The 13,959-nt window shown below is 44.9% G+C and overlaps 1 protein-coding gene across 4 annotated transcripts in view; it reads right to left on the minus strand.

Annotated features, from left to right (window-relative positions):
• LOC139048167 (isoaspartyl peptidase/L-asparaginase) overlaps positions 1-13,959 on the minus strand; it is a 470,184-nt gene that overhangs the window by 141,004 nt on the left and 315,221 nt on the right. The window lies entirely within an intron of this gene.

Below are 13,959 nucleotides of genomic sequence, written 5' to 3' on the forward strand. Positions count from 1 at the left end.
AAAGCACTGAAGAATATATCCAATGCTTTTCCCAGGCAGCTGTTTTATCGCGAAACTGTTAAGGGCCCCTCGTCTCAGAAAATATCCTGTCGGCATCGACGGCGTTGTCACTGAGCAAAAATGTTCGTACATATTTCGTCGTATGCATATGCCATGCCTTGCTAGATCGACAGCGCATACCTTTTATGTTAAATCGTCTAAAACTGAGAAAATGTGCTGTGTTCGACTCAAAACCTGCATTACAGCGCACGCAGTCAGTTCTCCAACGCAGTTGTCATGAACAGCTGACATACGAAATTGTGAAACTTCACCATCACGTCCAACAAAAAGGTCACGAGGTTGTCTTTCAATGGGTACCTGGCCATTGTGGAATCAGTGGCAATGATTCCGCCGATAACGCTGCTCGCACGTAACATAAAGAAGAGCACAGCGCTCCAATTCCGCTTTCGTGAACAGACGCCGCAAGGCAGCTTCGACACGTGGCATGCAGTCTCTCACTGAGTGAGTGGAACTCGCCAAACTTTTCAAATATTTCGCCCATTTAGTTACGCATGTGAATTACACACACGATGTTCAAGGTGCAATGCCCAGAATTGCTGAGTGCGTCCATGCTACAAGGCACGATAGTATATTTTTTTAACGTAACACAAAGACATGCGCATGATCATAAAAGGAATGATTTGACGAAAAAGCAACTCATTTCTACGTTTTAGGAAGTAAAAATAGAAAATATAGTATTTGAAGACCCCTCCTGAAGAAACCATAGCTCAAACCAAATCATGAGTTTTGTGTTTCGGCAATCTGGTGGAAGATTGCCGAACTCAGTCCTAGGCAGCGTAAAAAAAATTGGTACCACGGCATCGATCCGCTACCAGCATGACGCGGAAGGATCGGTGCTAGTGGTTACACAACTCGGCCACGGCTTCCAACGTTGCCGCAAGTGATAAACTCGTGTGTTTATAAATACCACGTGAACTTGCACGAGCGTGTCAAAAATTGCTTTTCGGAACAGTGTTACGCCATGTGTAGAGAGATAGGCATCAATCGAAAGCTGAGTCTCCGGACTACATACGCTGCAGTGACTTTTACGACATACGCCGTAATTTTATCACAGCTACCATTTATGCCTCAAACATTGAGTACCATCGTTTCAATAGCCTTCCATTTCTGAATGTTTAACCGCTCTGGGAACAGCATTATTGCTTGTCACAGCGTTATCACTGCATTTGGCTCGTGTGGATTGTCATCCAGAACATGTGTGTCACCTGCCCTTTTTAATAATCGAGTTGCAGCTTTTGCTATTCGTGAAGAACCCACTTGTTCCGTTGAAAATGCGCTAGCTTCGTGCCGGGGCCGTTTGGGGCGCTAATTGGTACGTGTCCAGAAAAGCTGGATATGTATACGTGAATCGCCTACTTCAGTCCAGCCTTGTGCCATCATCAACCACACTGCCCCGTGTACATGTCGTGCAATATTTGTGTCGTTTTGATTGCATAAGGCAGTAATTCCAACGGAAGTGATTGCTCTCTTTGGAAAAATACAGCCTTGGATTGGACATGCTTAAAGGATATGTCGCATCCTCAAATCGGAGTTGTGGAGACAAGTTCGCCTCTGGCACGACTGGCTACGAGCGGTGCGTGGCGCGTCCAACGCAGGAAGTGTCGGGAAGGCGTCTTTTAGGAACTTCCAGAGACTAGCGGCTCATACAACGAAGTTCCAGTCGCAGTGCGTCATTCCTCGCCTGACTAAAGGATCTGGGAGAACGAAACCGAAGCTTGGTCACCTTACAGTGATTGGATTGGATGCGCATCTTCCACAATGCAAAAGAGGGGAAGGCGTGCAGACACGTACACAAGAGAAGTGGGCCAAACGAATGCCCACTATCAACTGAAGGCAGCACTGAGGCGAAAAAATAAAAAAGACACAAGACTCACCTACGCATGCTCTGGAATGGTAGGACCACGTGTCAATCGGGTACACGTGCCGGTCTACGTGAGGCATAACTCTTAAGGAGATTGATATCTTCCTTATGCAAATTGAAGGCTGACTAACGCACGCACTTCCGCCTTGGCATTCCATTGCGATGTGAAGAATCATCTTTGGACTTTACGAACAGCAGACATGACACCTTATTCTGTTCGTAATATTTGCTCTTATCATGAACTGGTAGACGCATTGCTTCTTCTCGACGTTGCACTCATCAATCCTTTTATGTTCATAAAACAAAAAAGGTCGTTAACCGGTGGATCGCCTTCTAATCTTCCCTTACGTTGCCAAGATTGTAACTGCACGCCAGAGTTAGATGAATGCGCGATATTGTACAGGCATAAGGATGAAGCTCCGCGTCTTATGGTGGAGGCATGGCATATCTATAATGATGGAAGTGCATGCGTCAGTCAGCCTCCAATTACTTTACATAAGGAAGACATTAAGTGCCTTAACAATTATCTCTCACGTAGATCGGCACATGTACCCGAATGACACGTGGCGATACCATTCCTCAGCTTGCGCAGCTGAGTTTTGTGTTTCCTTTCTTTTTTCGCCTCAGTGCTCCCTTCAGTTGATAGTCGGCGTTCGTGGTGTCCACTTCTCTACTCTTGTGTCCTGTCTGCACGCCTCACCTCTTTTTTTGCATTATGAATCCTTACCAACTATCTCAGCTTTCTGTCGTTCTAAGCAAGATTTACCACTGTTCCACTTTGGCATCCGCTTTTTGCTATGTGGTATGGCATTTGAAAGATACATTTGCAAACCATCGTATGTAATTAAACAATTTGACCCCTGGGGTTCACGACAGAAAGCTGAGCTAGTTGGTAAGGATTCATTATGCTAAAAAAAGTGAGGTGTGCACACAGGACACAAGAGAAGAGAAGTGGACAACACGAATGCCGACTATCAACTGAAGGGAGCAGTGAGGCGAAAAAAAAAGAAAGAAGACACAAAACTCATCTGCGCAAGCTCTGGAATGGTATCACCACGTGTCATTCGGGTACATGTGCCGGTCTACGTGAGAGATAATTGTTAAGGCACTTAATCTCTTCCTTATGTAAGGTAATCCAAGGCTGACTGATGCACGCACTTCCACCATTATTGATATGCGATGCCTCGACCATAAGACGCGTGTCTTCATTCCTATGCCTGTACCATATTGCGTATTCGTCTAACTCAGGCATTCAGTTACAATCTTGGCAGTCTTCGCAATGTAAGGAAACATTTGAAGGCGATGCACTAGTTAACGACCTTTTTTGCTCCATCAGCCTCTGATTGATACATTACCCCGTTTGCCCTACGTGGAAATGACCACAGCTAAAATGAACTTTATACTTATTAAAGCAATGAAGGGGGTTACTTGGTGAGCGTTCATGGTTATATTGGCCTTAATTTTACAGTGACGGTATTGAGTAAAGGACAGTACGTGGACGTACGTAGCGCAAACTACCAACTGTTTAATACTGTTAAAGAAGGCGCTTATATACAAGCAGATATGGCGCGGGGGGGGGGGGGGGGGGGGGATATAAAAAGATATGACAAGGTGACGACATGTGGTCATAGTTCGGGCCAGGCATATATCATTCACTTGTGCATGTTCGCCCGGGAAAACTCGACCTCAGCTTCGATTAGCTAAAAGAGATGTGCTTCTGCACATCTCTTTTCTTTAGCTATCGCAAGCGCCTCCCATATTTCTCGCTCCGCTTTTGTTTTTGATGTGCCAATGACTGTGATGCTTTCTAGTAGCAGAGAGCATTTGCATTGTTTGCAATGTGCAGCCAAGTTGCTAGGTGCCGTCAGAAGCTGGCACGTGTATTTGTGCTCCCGTAACCTATCATTTTCACAACGTCCAGTTTGCCCAATGTATCATCATCATCATCATGCTGGTTACGCCCACTGCAGGGCAAAATCCTCTTTCATACTTCTCCAACTAACCCGGTCATGTACTAATTGTGGCCATGTTGTCCCTGCAAACTTCTTAATCTCATCCGCCCACCTAACTTTCTGCCGACCCCTGCTACGCTTCCCTTCCCTTGGAATCCAGTCCGTAACCCTTAATGACCATCGGTTATCTTCCCACCTTATTACATGTTCTGCCCATGCCCATTTCTTTTTGTTGAATTTAACTAAGATGTCATTACCTCGCGTTTGTTCCCTCACCCAATCTGCTCTTTTCTTATCCCTTAACGTTACACCTATCATTCTTCTTTCCCTAGCTCGTTTCGGCCCAATGTATACTTTCCCGCAATCTAGAGGGACTTAGTAAACCACGGAAGTAGCACATTCCACGTACTTTTTCACGTACATCCATGGCTTGTCCCATAGGATACAGAAGACAGCCCAACGCCATGGCGTTCAAGTACTGTTGTCCGCTCCGTATATATATAGTAATTGTATAGCATTGTATGTATATATATATATATATATATATATATATATATATATATATATATATATATATATATATGTATATATATATATATATACATACATATACATATATATATATATGTATTGTATATATCGTATATAGCAATCGTAGAGTTTGCTATCATTACATAATGCTTTATTACTTAATTGTATGATGCCATTTCCTGCCTTTTTGTCATTGTATTGTATAGTTTCATGCTGTTTATTGGATGCCATAAGCTGTGTACACAAATGTATGTAACCCCCCCCCCCCCTCTGTAGTGCCTAAATGGCGCTGTGGGTATGAGAGTAAATAAATAAATGAATAAATAAAAACTAAAAGGCATGTGCAAGACGGTGTATGTAGGATCCAAAGAGGGCAATCCTAGTGCTCCGGTCTGTCAGACTAAGCACGTGAAAAAGTACGTGGAATGTGCTCCTTCCATGGTTTACCAATTCCCTCTAGATTGCAGGAAAGTATACATTGGGCAAACTGGACGTTGTCTAAATGATAGGTTACGGGAGCACAAATGCACATGCCAGCTTCTGACAGCACCTAGCAACTTGGCTGCACATTGCAAACAATGCAAATGCTCTCCGCTACTAGAAAGCACCACAGTCATTGGCACATCAAAAACAAAAACGGAGCGTGAAATATGGGAGGCGCTTGCGATAGCTAAAGAAAAAGAGATGTGCGTAAGCACTCCGTCCATCTCGCTTATCGAAGCTGAGGTCGAGTTTGCCAGGGCGAACGGGTGCATGTGAACGATGTATGCCTGGCCCGAACTATGATCACATGTCATCACCTTGTCATATCTTTTATATCTCCCCCCCCCCCATGCCATATCTCCTTGCATATAAGCGCCTTCTTTAACAGTATTAAACAGTTGGTAGTTTGCGCTACGTACGTCCACGTACTGTCCTTCACTTAATATCGTCAGTGGAAAACTAAGCGCAATATAACCATGAACTTTATGTACCACACCCATACGACAGTCAGTAAAATTGTTCTTCTTGATGTGCTTCTCTGGACAAATCTCTGTTCTTTTCTTGCCTTTCCCCTGCTCCTTTTTCCTCTGCACGGCAGCGGATATTTTACCCAGCTTATTTGGAGCAGTGAAAACAAAATTAACATTACATCTACTTGCAACTTTTTAAAGCCTGTGCGATACTGAATGAAGGTAGAGAATAGCTACTACTTTTTTCTTGCTATTAATGCTTTCTGTAATCACGTCCGTTTCCCTCGAAATCAACTTCGTTAAGCGTTCAGCCACAGTGGCCACTGCCCAGCTATGATAGCCTGCTTCTAATAGGCGCCGGACCTGTGCATTAAAACTGGCGCTCATTTTGTTCATGCGTGATCTGGTGAGACAAGACTTAAGGTACAACATGTACTTAATGTGCTTGCAATGTACTGCAAGTCGACTCTGGTTGGGTGGAGAGATGGCGCGTTTCTGCAGAAATCAGGAATTTACATTAGTTGAAAGGTTTCCCCTAGTCTTAGCGATATTTACCTGAGCAAGATTAACAGTTGCTTAGAGAAGGCCTTAGACGATTGTGTTAAGGTTTTTCGTTACGCTGATGATTACCTGATTTTCTGCAATAGGGAAGACTTCGATTCCGCTGCTACCTCAGTGAGTGAGCAACTTAAACTTAATGGAGGAGGATTAAAGTTTACCAAACAATTACCCCATAGACGCGTAATTCAATTTTTAGACATTTCCTTGGTCTTCGAAGAAAATCACGTGTTTTGGCAGTACTCCCCTAGATCTTCGGAGCCATTGTTAAATTTTCAATGCAAGCATTTCAGAGTAGTAAAAAACGGAATTACCGTGTCGTGCCTTAAGTCTTTTCTGCCCAGATCATGCATGCACAAAATGAGCGCCAGATTTAGTGCACAGGTCTAGTGCCCATTAGAAGCAGGTTATCCTAGCTTGGCAGTGGCCGCTGTGGCTGAACGCATAAGTTGATTTCGAGGGAAACTGAAGTGATTACAGGAAGCAGTAATAACAAGAAAAGAGTAGTGGCTATTCCCTACATACAGTCAACATGCTGAAATGCTGCTCAATTTGGCGTTTTTTTTTAATCTAAAACAAGTAGTAGGAACACCTACACGTGTTACTTCAAACTCAAAAACTATCCTCGACCTTGTTCTTATCTCTGAAGCAGTCAGTGAAACAGGATTTACTGTAGAAGTTTTACCAGGCATATCAGATCATGAAGCGATTCTGCTCAAAAGCAGTCTACAGCAAAATATTATCTGTTGTCCAGACAAAGAAGTCTTGGATTTTGGGAGAGCTGCTGATGAAAGTCTACTCGACTACTTAGAGCAAGATTCCGACATTTTTCTTCAAAAATCAAATCAAGGTGTAACCTGTGTCAATGATTTGTGGTTGCATTTTAAGGACGCAGTGCGGGAATGTAGGTACAGGTACATTCCAACAAAACGCAAGAGAATGGCCCGCAATAACCCTTGGATCACTCGGGACATACTGCAGCTAAAGCGCCACTCAAAACGCTTGTCACGCCCCAATAGTTGTGTCGATCGTTCTGTGCTACCGTCAATGCGTACCAAACTTAGGAAAAAAATAAAAGACTCAAAGTACCATTTTTTTCAATGTTAAACTACACTATTTTTTATCAAACGCCCCAAGAAAGTTTTGGATGCACATAATCCGAGAAAAAGAACTCGGTCACCAAAATTAGATTGAATGATACCTAGACCAGTGACAACCAGAATATTGCTGAAGCGTTCATCGAGTACTTTGCTTCGGTATTTCTACGCGGTACTGGAGGCGATAGCCTAGAATTTGCAGGTTCTGGCTGCGAACTTCCGGACCTTTATTTTTGCAAAGGAAGTATTCTTTCGTCCCTATTAAACATAGATATAAAGAAATCTGCTGCTCCTGATGACATACCAAATCATTTTCTTTTTAGATATGCGGAGTGGTGCGCAAAGTATCTGTTCACAATATTTAACAAAAGTCTAAAGCAAGGTGTCCTTCCTAACGATTGGAAAGCAGCAAAGATAATTCCCATTCATAAGTCCGGAGATAAACTCAGTATTACTAATTACAGACACGTCTCGCTTCTCTGCACCGCTAGTAAGGTGATGGAGCACTATGTTTTTAAGCACTTGAGCAGCTTTCTGGAAAACAATAATTTTTTTCGGAAAAACAGCATGGATTTCGGCGTGGCCTATCTACAGTTACTTAGCTTCTACATATTACCAATGAAGTCAGGGCAGCGCTGGACTGCGGCGGGCAAATAGATGTGCTTTTCCTTGATTTTCAGAAAGCATTTGACCGTGTTTGTCACCAAAGCCTAAAGCTCAAGCTACAATGTGCGCTGAAAAATGAACAAATTCTTCGCTGGCTTGACTCTCATTTAACTAACCGAACACAATATGTCCATATAGGAAACTCATTTTCTTCACCTGCTCCCGTACTTTCCGGTGTACCGCAAGGTCCAGTACTTGGACCTCGTCTCTTTTTGGTTTATCTGAATGACTTGTCCTTTGATTCCCCGGTGTAAGATTTGTCGTACGATCCTACCGCTGTCAACCAGATGTAGGAGTCGTCGGACTATCTCGCCGCTGCCACCATTTGAAGGAGTTAAGGTCGTAGAGAGGAACTCGGTGAACAGTATTTATTTAAATTAGTTACATTTTAAGCAAGGTACATTGGCAGTCTAGCGCGACTCCCATATGGAGCCCGCAAGACTAACATACAGCAAACAGTTTACGAGCACACAGCTCACTACTACATTTCGAGCATGACAACGAGCACTCAGCTCCCGACGACGAGCACGACACGAGCACTCTAGCAGCCGGCAAACGCTGCTTATAAGCTCTCCGCTTGACGTCATAGTTCGACGTCATCGTTCGGCGTGGACGGAAATGTTCGTGTGGTCGGAAACGTTCGTTCAACCATTGTAAACTTGCCGCTGCCCCGCAGCACGGCCCACACACACCAAGGCACACAAGTTCGAGCGCATACACACAAAGGCTCCGGAGCCGACGTCAGAGGGCTTTGTAGAACTCTTGGTACCGCATAGCTCTCGGTGTCGACGACCGCGGGCTTCGTAGAACTCTGCTCCGTACCACATTCCTGAGCTGACCGCGCGCCAGGTGGCTGCCGGTCATCCGCAGTTCTCGGAAGGGCGCCTCGTCTGGTGGGCTTGGAACATGTGCAACGGGCTGAAAGCTGGTACGTTGCCAACCCGTACGGCCATTCCTAACACCGGTAAGATGCCGGTTCTTCGCTGATGATTTTATTGTGTACCACAACATTCAATTACACCATGATCAGACTGCTATACAGGATTACCTTAATGCAATCGATAATTGGTGTCAGTCCTGGCGTATGAACTTAAATGCCTCAAAATGTACTCAAATGATGATTACAAGAAAGAAAGCACCATCGATTTGTACATATAGAATCAATAATGTAGCAATTGAGACGGTTGACAAATATAAGTGTCTGGGTGTAGTTATTGACTCGAAGTTAGCCTGGAACGCTCATGTCCAATACGTCGTTTCAGCGTCGCTAAGGAAGCTATGGCTAATTAAACACCGGCTCAAAAATTGCACTAGTAGGAATAAACTCGCTGCCTACACGACACTGATTAGACCACTGCTTGAATATGCCGATGCAGTTTGGGATCCCCACACAAAGACCGGTGTCAACAACATTGAAAGCGTGCAAAAGAAAGCCCTTAGATTTATTTATAATATTTATAATAGACGAGTCTCGATCACTAATCTCAGAACACGGTCTGGCCTCCCATCGCTAGAATTTCGGCGTAGACTGCATCGCCTACAAACTTTGTTTAATATCGTTAATAAACAAACAAAAATGGATCCCGACATATACATCAATTTTAATAAAACAAGAGAAACCAGACCCAAGCACAGCAAAGCGATTGTGATGCCACCGACTAAAGCTACTGCTTATCGCTTCTCGTTTTTCCCTCGAACTATAGCAGAGTGGAATGCTCTACCGCAAGAAGTCGCTTGTATGTCCTCGGTTGAATCATTTGTGTCTGCCGTGCAATCTTTGCAACGAAGCGTGTTCGTTTTAGAATCACCATTTTCCTATTTTTGTAATTTTGTACATGCTGCCTTTCCCGACGCAATAGTCTGCATATTTAAGCATTTTTTATGGTTCCTTGTAACCCATGCTTTTGTTATTTTGACTTGCAGTGCCGACTTTGTACACACTCACTCCTGCCTGGACTGCCAAGAGGCAGTTGGCAGTATCTAATAAATAAATAAATAAATAAATAATGCAGCATCGCAAGAGCTCAAATCCGTAATCTGTTCATAATCGTTAAGGCGGGCAATGACGGTTCCCTTCGCAACATGCTGGACTTCATTTCCAAAATTAGTCAGGAAGACATTTGAACACCCGTCACGCAGCCGAACAAGACCCCTTGCCATGCAGATCCCTTTTTCTAGTAAGAGTCCAGCGTTACTGTCTGCTATTCCTTCATAGTCGCTGAATACGGTTCTTCTTACGGCGACAGCTATGCTGGACCTTGGGGCTATCGTGACGTCGTCATCTATGATCTGAAGCGCATCGAATTGTTCTTCACACTCGAACGTCACGATAGCGTGCTTCGTTGAGAACGACACACAGGATTCCTGCAAGTTGATAACTGCACCGTTCGCCTCCAAAAAGTCATTTCGAATACTTAAATCCCTTGAGCATTCTGATAGCACAATGAAACTGGCGACATATGTAAAGGCGCGTATTCCGATTCTAGAAGTGCACCTGCCCACCGGGTTGATAAGGTGCCCACCGGCGGTTCGAATTTGCGGTCCTCTCCAAGGTGTCAGCACTTTTTTCAGTCTTCTGGCAAGTGCTTTGCTCATAATGGAATGGTCTGCGCCTGTGTCTACTAAAGCAATAATTTCCCAGCCGTCTATACACACATAAATCGGAAGCTACGTCACTCTTTTCGCAACTGTTCTCGCGTCCGTCGTTATATTTCAGAATCAGCGCTGGAGGCTCCGTTCTTGCGTCGACAGCGGAGACGGCAAGAACCGAGGTTCGGGTACATGCACAGTTGCCGCGACGAAAGTACGTCCTGGAGATCCTCTGAGTACCTCTGCGTACGATACCGTCGGCCGTACCAGTGACGACGCTTGCGGCTGTGCTGGCGGGTGCTGTTCATGGACTGCTTGTCTCACTTCTTCGCGAACCACTTCTGCTAAGGAAGAGACCGCTGTGGGGCCGTTGTTCAGCTGCTGCCTCTGGAGCTCTTCTCGAACCACAGATGTTATGAGTTCTCGTAAGACCTCGACGCTGTTCCCGAACATTGCCGACATCGCATCCATAGAGGCGACGTTCATATCGTGGTTGTAGAGTCTCGCATGCTGTTGATGACTCCATTCCATAGCTGTCGCCTCGGAACAGAATTCGGCGACGGTGCGTGGAGGGCTGCGAACCAAACCAGCAAAAAGCTCCTGCTTCACACCGCGCATCAGGTGCCGAAGCTTCTTGTCCTCGCTCATGCTCGGATCGGCCCGGCGGAATAAGCGGGACATATCTTCGAGATACATTGCCACGCTTTCGTTGTTTCGCTGGATTCTTGCTTGCAAAGCGGCTTCAGCTCTTTCCCGGCGGTCTGTGCTCGGATACGTGGCCAACAGCTCCCGTCGGAAGTCATCCCACGACCGGAGGACAGCTTCGTGGTTTTCAAACCACGTTCGCGCACAGTCTTGCAACGCGAAGTAAACGTTGCGGGAGCTTCCGGTTTCGTCCCATCCATTGTAGTCAGCGAAGCGGTCGAAGCCTTCCAACCAGACCTCGGCGTCTTCGAAGGTGTCGCCGTGAAAAGGCTCGGGCGTTCGCGGCTGATGAACAACGATACGGGTTGAGGCTGTCTGGGATGTCAGTTCAGTATTGGCCGCTGCTGCTATTATAGTCTGCTCCGGCAAAAGAGGAAACTTGGGCGGCTCACCACGTAGGCGACGGCTCGTGCGCTGGTGGACAGGCGTAAGCTCGTTAGGTCTCAGATGGCGTGGTTCCGGGCTGCTTTCTCCAACTCGAATTGGGCTGGAAATCATTATCGCGTACCTCCACCAGAATTGTAACGGACAGTTAAGGGAATACAGATACAACTATTTATTGTGGGCGAACTTGTGCCCTGGGGGTAAATAAAAAGCACTGCAGCGTTCTAAACGGGAGATCAGGAAGGCCTTCTTCTTCTCTCTCGAGCGTCACTTCACCTCGTCTTCTTCTTGCAGACGCCGACAACGGCCACCTGCGATGCGAGTGCGTGCGGCGAAAACACGTGCCATTACTTCGTCGTCTTTTCCTCCAATACGCCGTTGTCGCCTTGATGGGGCGCACGAACCTGCGCGCGCTGTTTAGATGTTTCTGCCTTGTATCAATATACTGCGGCGAGGAAAGCATATGTCGCCTTGAAGAAGACAAGCTTCCACTCGTCGAAACGCTGGCTCCTCCTTTCACCTTGTTCTCGTCTTGCTCATCATCTTGAATTTCAATAACCCACCTGCCCCGTGTTTTACGTGGATTTCTACCATTCCGGAGGGATATAAAAGGATTATTGGACTTGGTCCGAAGTTCCGCTACCAGTCAGCCTTCACCCCACCGGAAATCTCAGCATTGGTCAAATGCATGTCGCGTCGAGTAGCTGCAGAAGAGCGTCCTCACTTGGTCACAAAGTGCGTTTATTTCGTTTCTAGGACTATGACTCCCCGATAGAAAAGATGAACATGTAAAGATCTTGGTAAAAATTGGCGCGAAGAACAATTTACTATTTCTTACTTCAGCCAAGAAAGGTTGTTTCGTTGTCGTACCTGAAGGATTCTTCCAAGAAAAGGCAATGACAGCGGAAAAAAGCATTTTGTTTGTATCAGCGTAAATGCTAGGAAGATTAGGGATAAAGCAGACACGTGAATGGCAAGCGACCATTTTGATTGACTTGTTTCAGCAGTTAAGCGCTCGTGCAGCGAGCATCTTGATTTTTTTTTTGGTCAAGGCAAATGAGATTTATGTTCCGCTCGGAGCCATAGTATCAGAAAATGACTCATGGAAGTTGGTTATATGAGTGTACAAGAAAAACCACCCTAAGGCCTTCACTGTTTCTGATCTGCTCATTTTATTAAACAATGAGTACCGACCGTACTTGTGCACGCATAACATCGGAAGCTGCAATTTCCTTAGGATAGACGGTAATCTGCAACTTAAGATTCCGCATAGTCCCTTACTATCGAGTGTTGGGAATTATATAACGGAAGACAACGATGAGATGGAAGTTGTCAACAAATGTGGCGTGTAGATTAACGCCTTTCCCGAACAATCAACCTTTTATCTTGAATGCACTTTTGCACTGTTGAAGAATGATTTGTAGAAACAAAAATTCGGGTATCTGTATGGACTCAAATGTTTCTCTGGTAGTTAGCACAATTTTTCTAAGTAGACTTGACAAGGCAATCGATTCAAACCTTGATGGCCCTGGAATAAAGATGTCCCGTTATGTGGAGGATGTTTATTTGAACATGGTACTTTGGACAGAAGAGTGGTAGAGACTTTAAGTGTTCAAGGACAGCAGCCAAGGGCTAGATTTCACTGTTGTCAAAGAAGTGCAAGCTACGGTTTTTGGATGTGGTGTCAACTACCGCAACGTACTACCTTTCTTGGTCATACAGTCCGCGACACTCAAAAGACGTAACAAGCGGCATATCTGATTTTGCATGTCTGCGTGCTGCATTGGGTAAGTGTTGCTTGGAAAAGATAAATGAAAATTTCAGTCAGCAGGTTATCAGCATAAGAGCAATTCAGGGTACGGAAAACATGTGCAGTGTAGATCCGCTTATAACTTGGTTCGTTATGTATGTAATGGCTTTCAGGAGGAACATCATGAGGAGAAGGACAGCACAAAAATGGGTCGATAGCGTATGCGTTTATGATGGGGCATCACCTAAAACATGTAGTTAAAAGGCATGGTCTGTAAGTAGTTTTTTGAGCGCCTAAAAAGCTCGGTAAAATAGTGCCATGCGGGATGGCAGAGTTTCGTCACTAATTAAATAAATTAATACACGTGCACGGTCAAGCATCGCTGGCGTTTGTCAATGAAGATCCTCCCTTGTATACATTTGCCCCTAACATGTGGAAAAGTATGCATCCGCCAAACGGCTCCTTGTGAGAACACAAGACATTTGTAACACAAAAGGTCATTATGGGGGAACCATTCATTCGCACATTAAAGGGCATTCTTCACAATGTGGATGCTTGGCGCTTTTCAGCGACACTACATTTTTTCCTCACCATAAGAATCAGCCGACTAAGAAACAAGTAACGAAACATCAACGAAACAAAAATGTGTTGTATAAGTCAACCATCTGTTGTATTGAGTCATCGTGAGGCCCCTTTTGAGAAAGGTACTAGAATAAATTTATGAATTACAAAAATAATGTGCTTTGGTTGGAACGATGAGAGCACACCGTGTTGGTGGTGTGAATTTTTTTCCTTTGGGGTCCCCAAGTGTAAGAGACCTTAAATAACGTGCTAACCTTGTCAGCGTAGAATC

This window comes from Dermacentor albipictus, chromosome 7, assembly GCF_038994185.2.
Source record: "Dermacentor albipictus isolate Rhodes 1998 colony chromosome 7, USDA_Dalb.pri_finalv2, whole genome shotgun sequence".
Lineage (NCBI taxonomy): Eukaryota > Metazoa > Arthropoda > Arachnida > Ixodida > Ixodidae > Dermacentor > Dermacentor albipictus.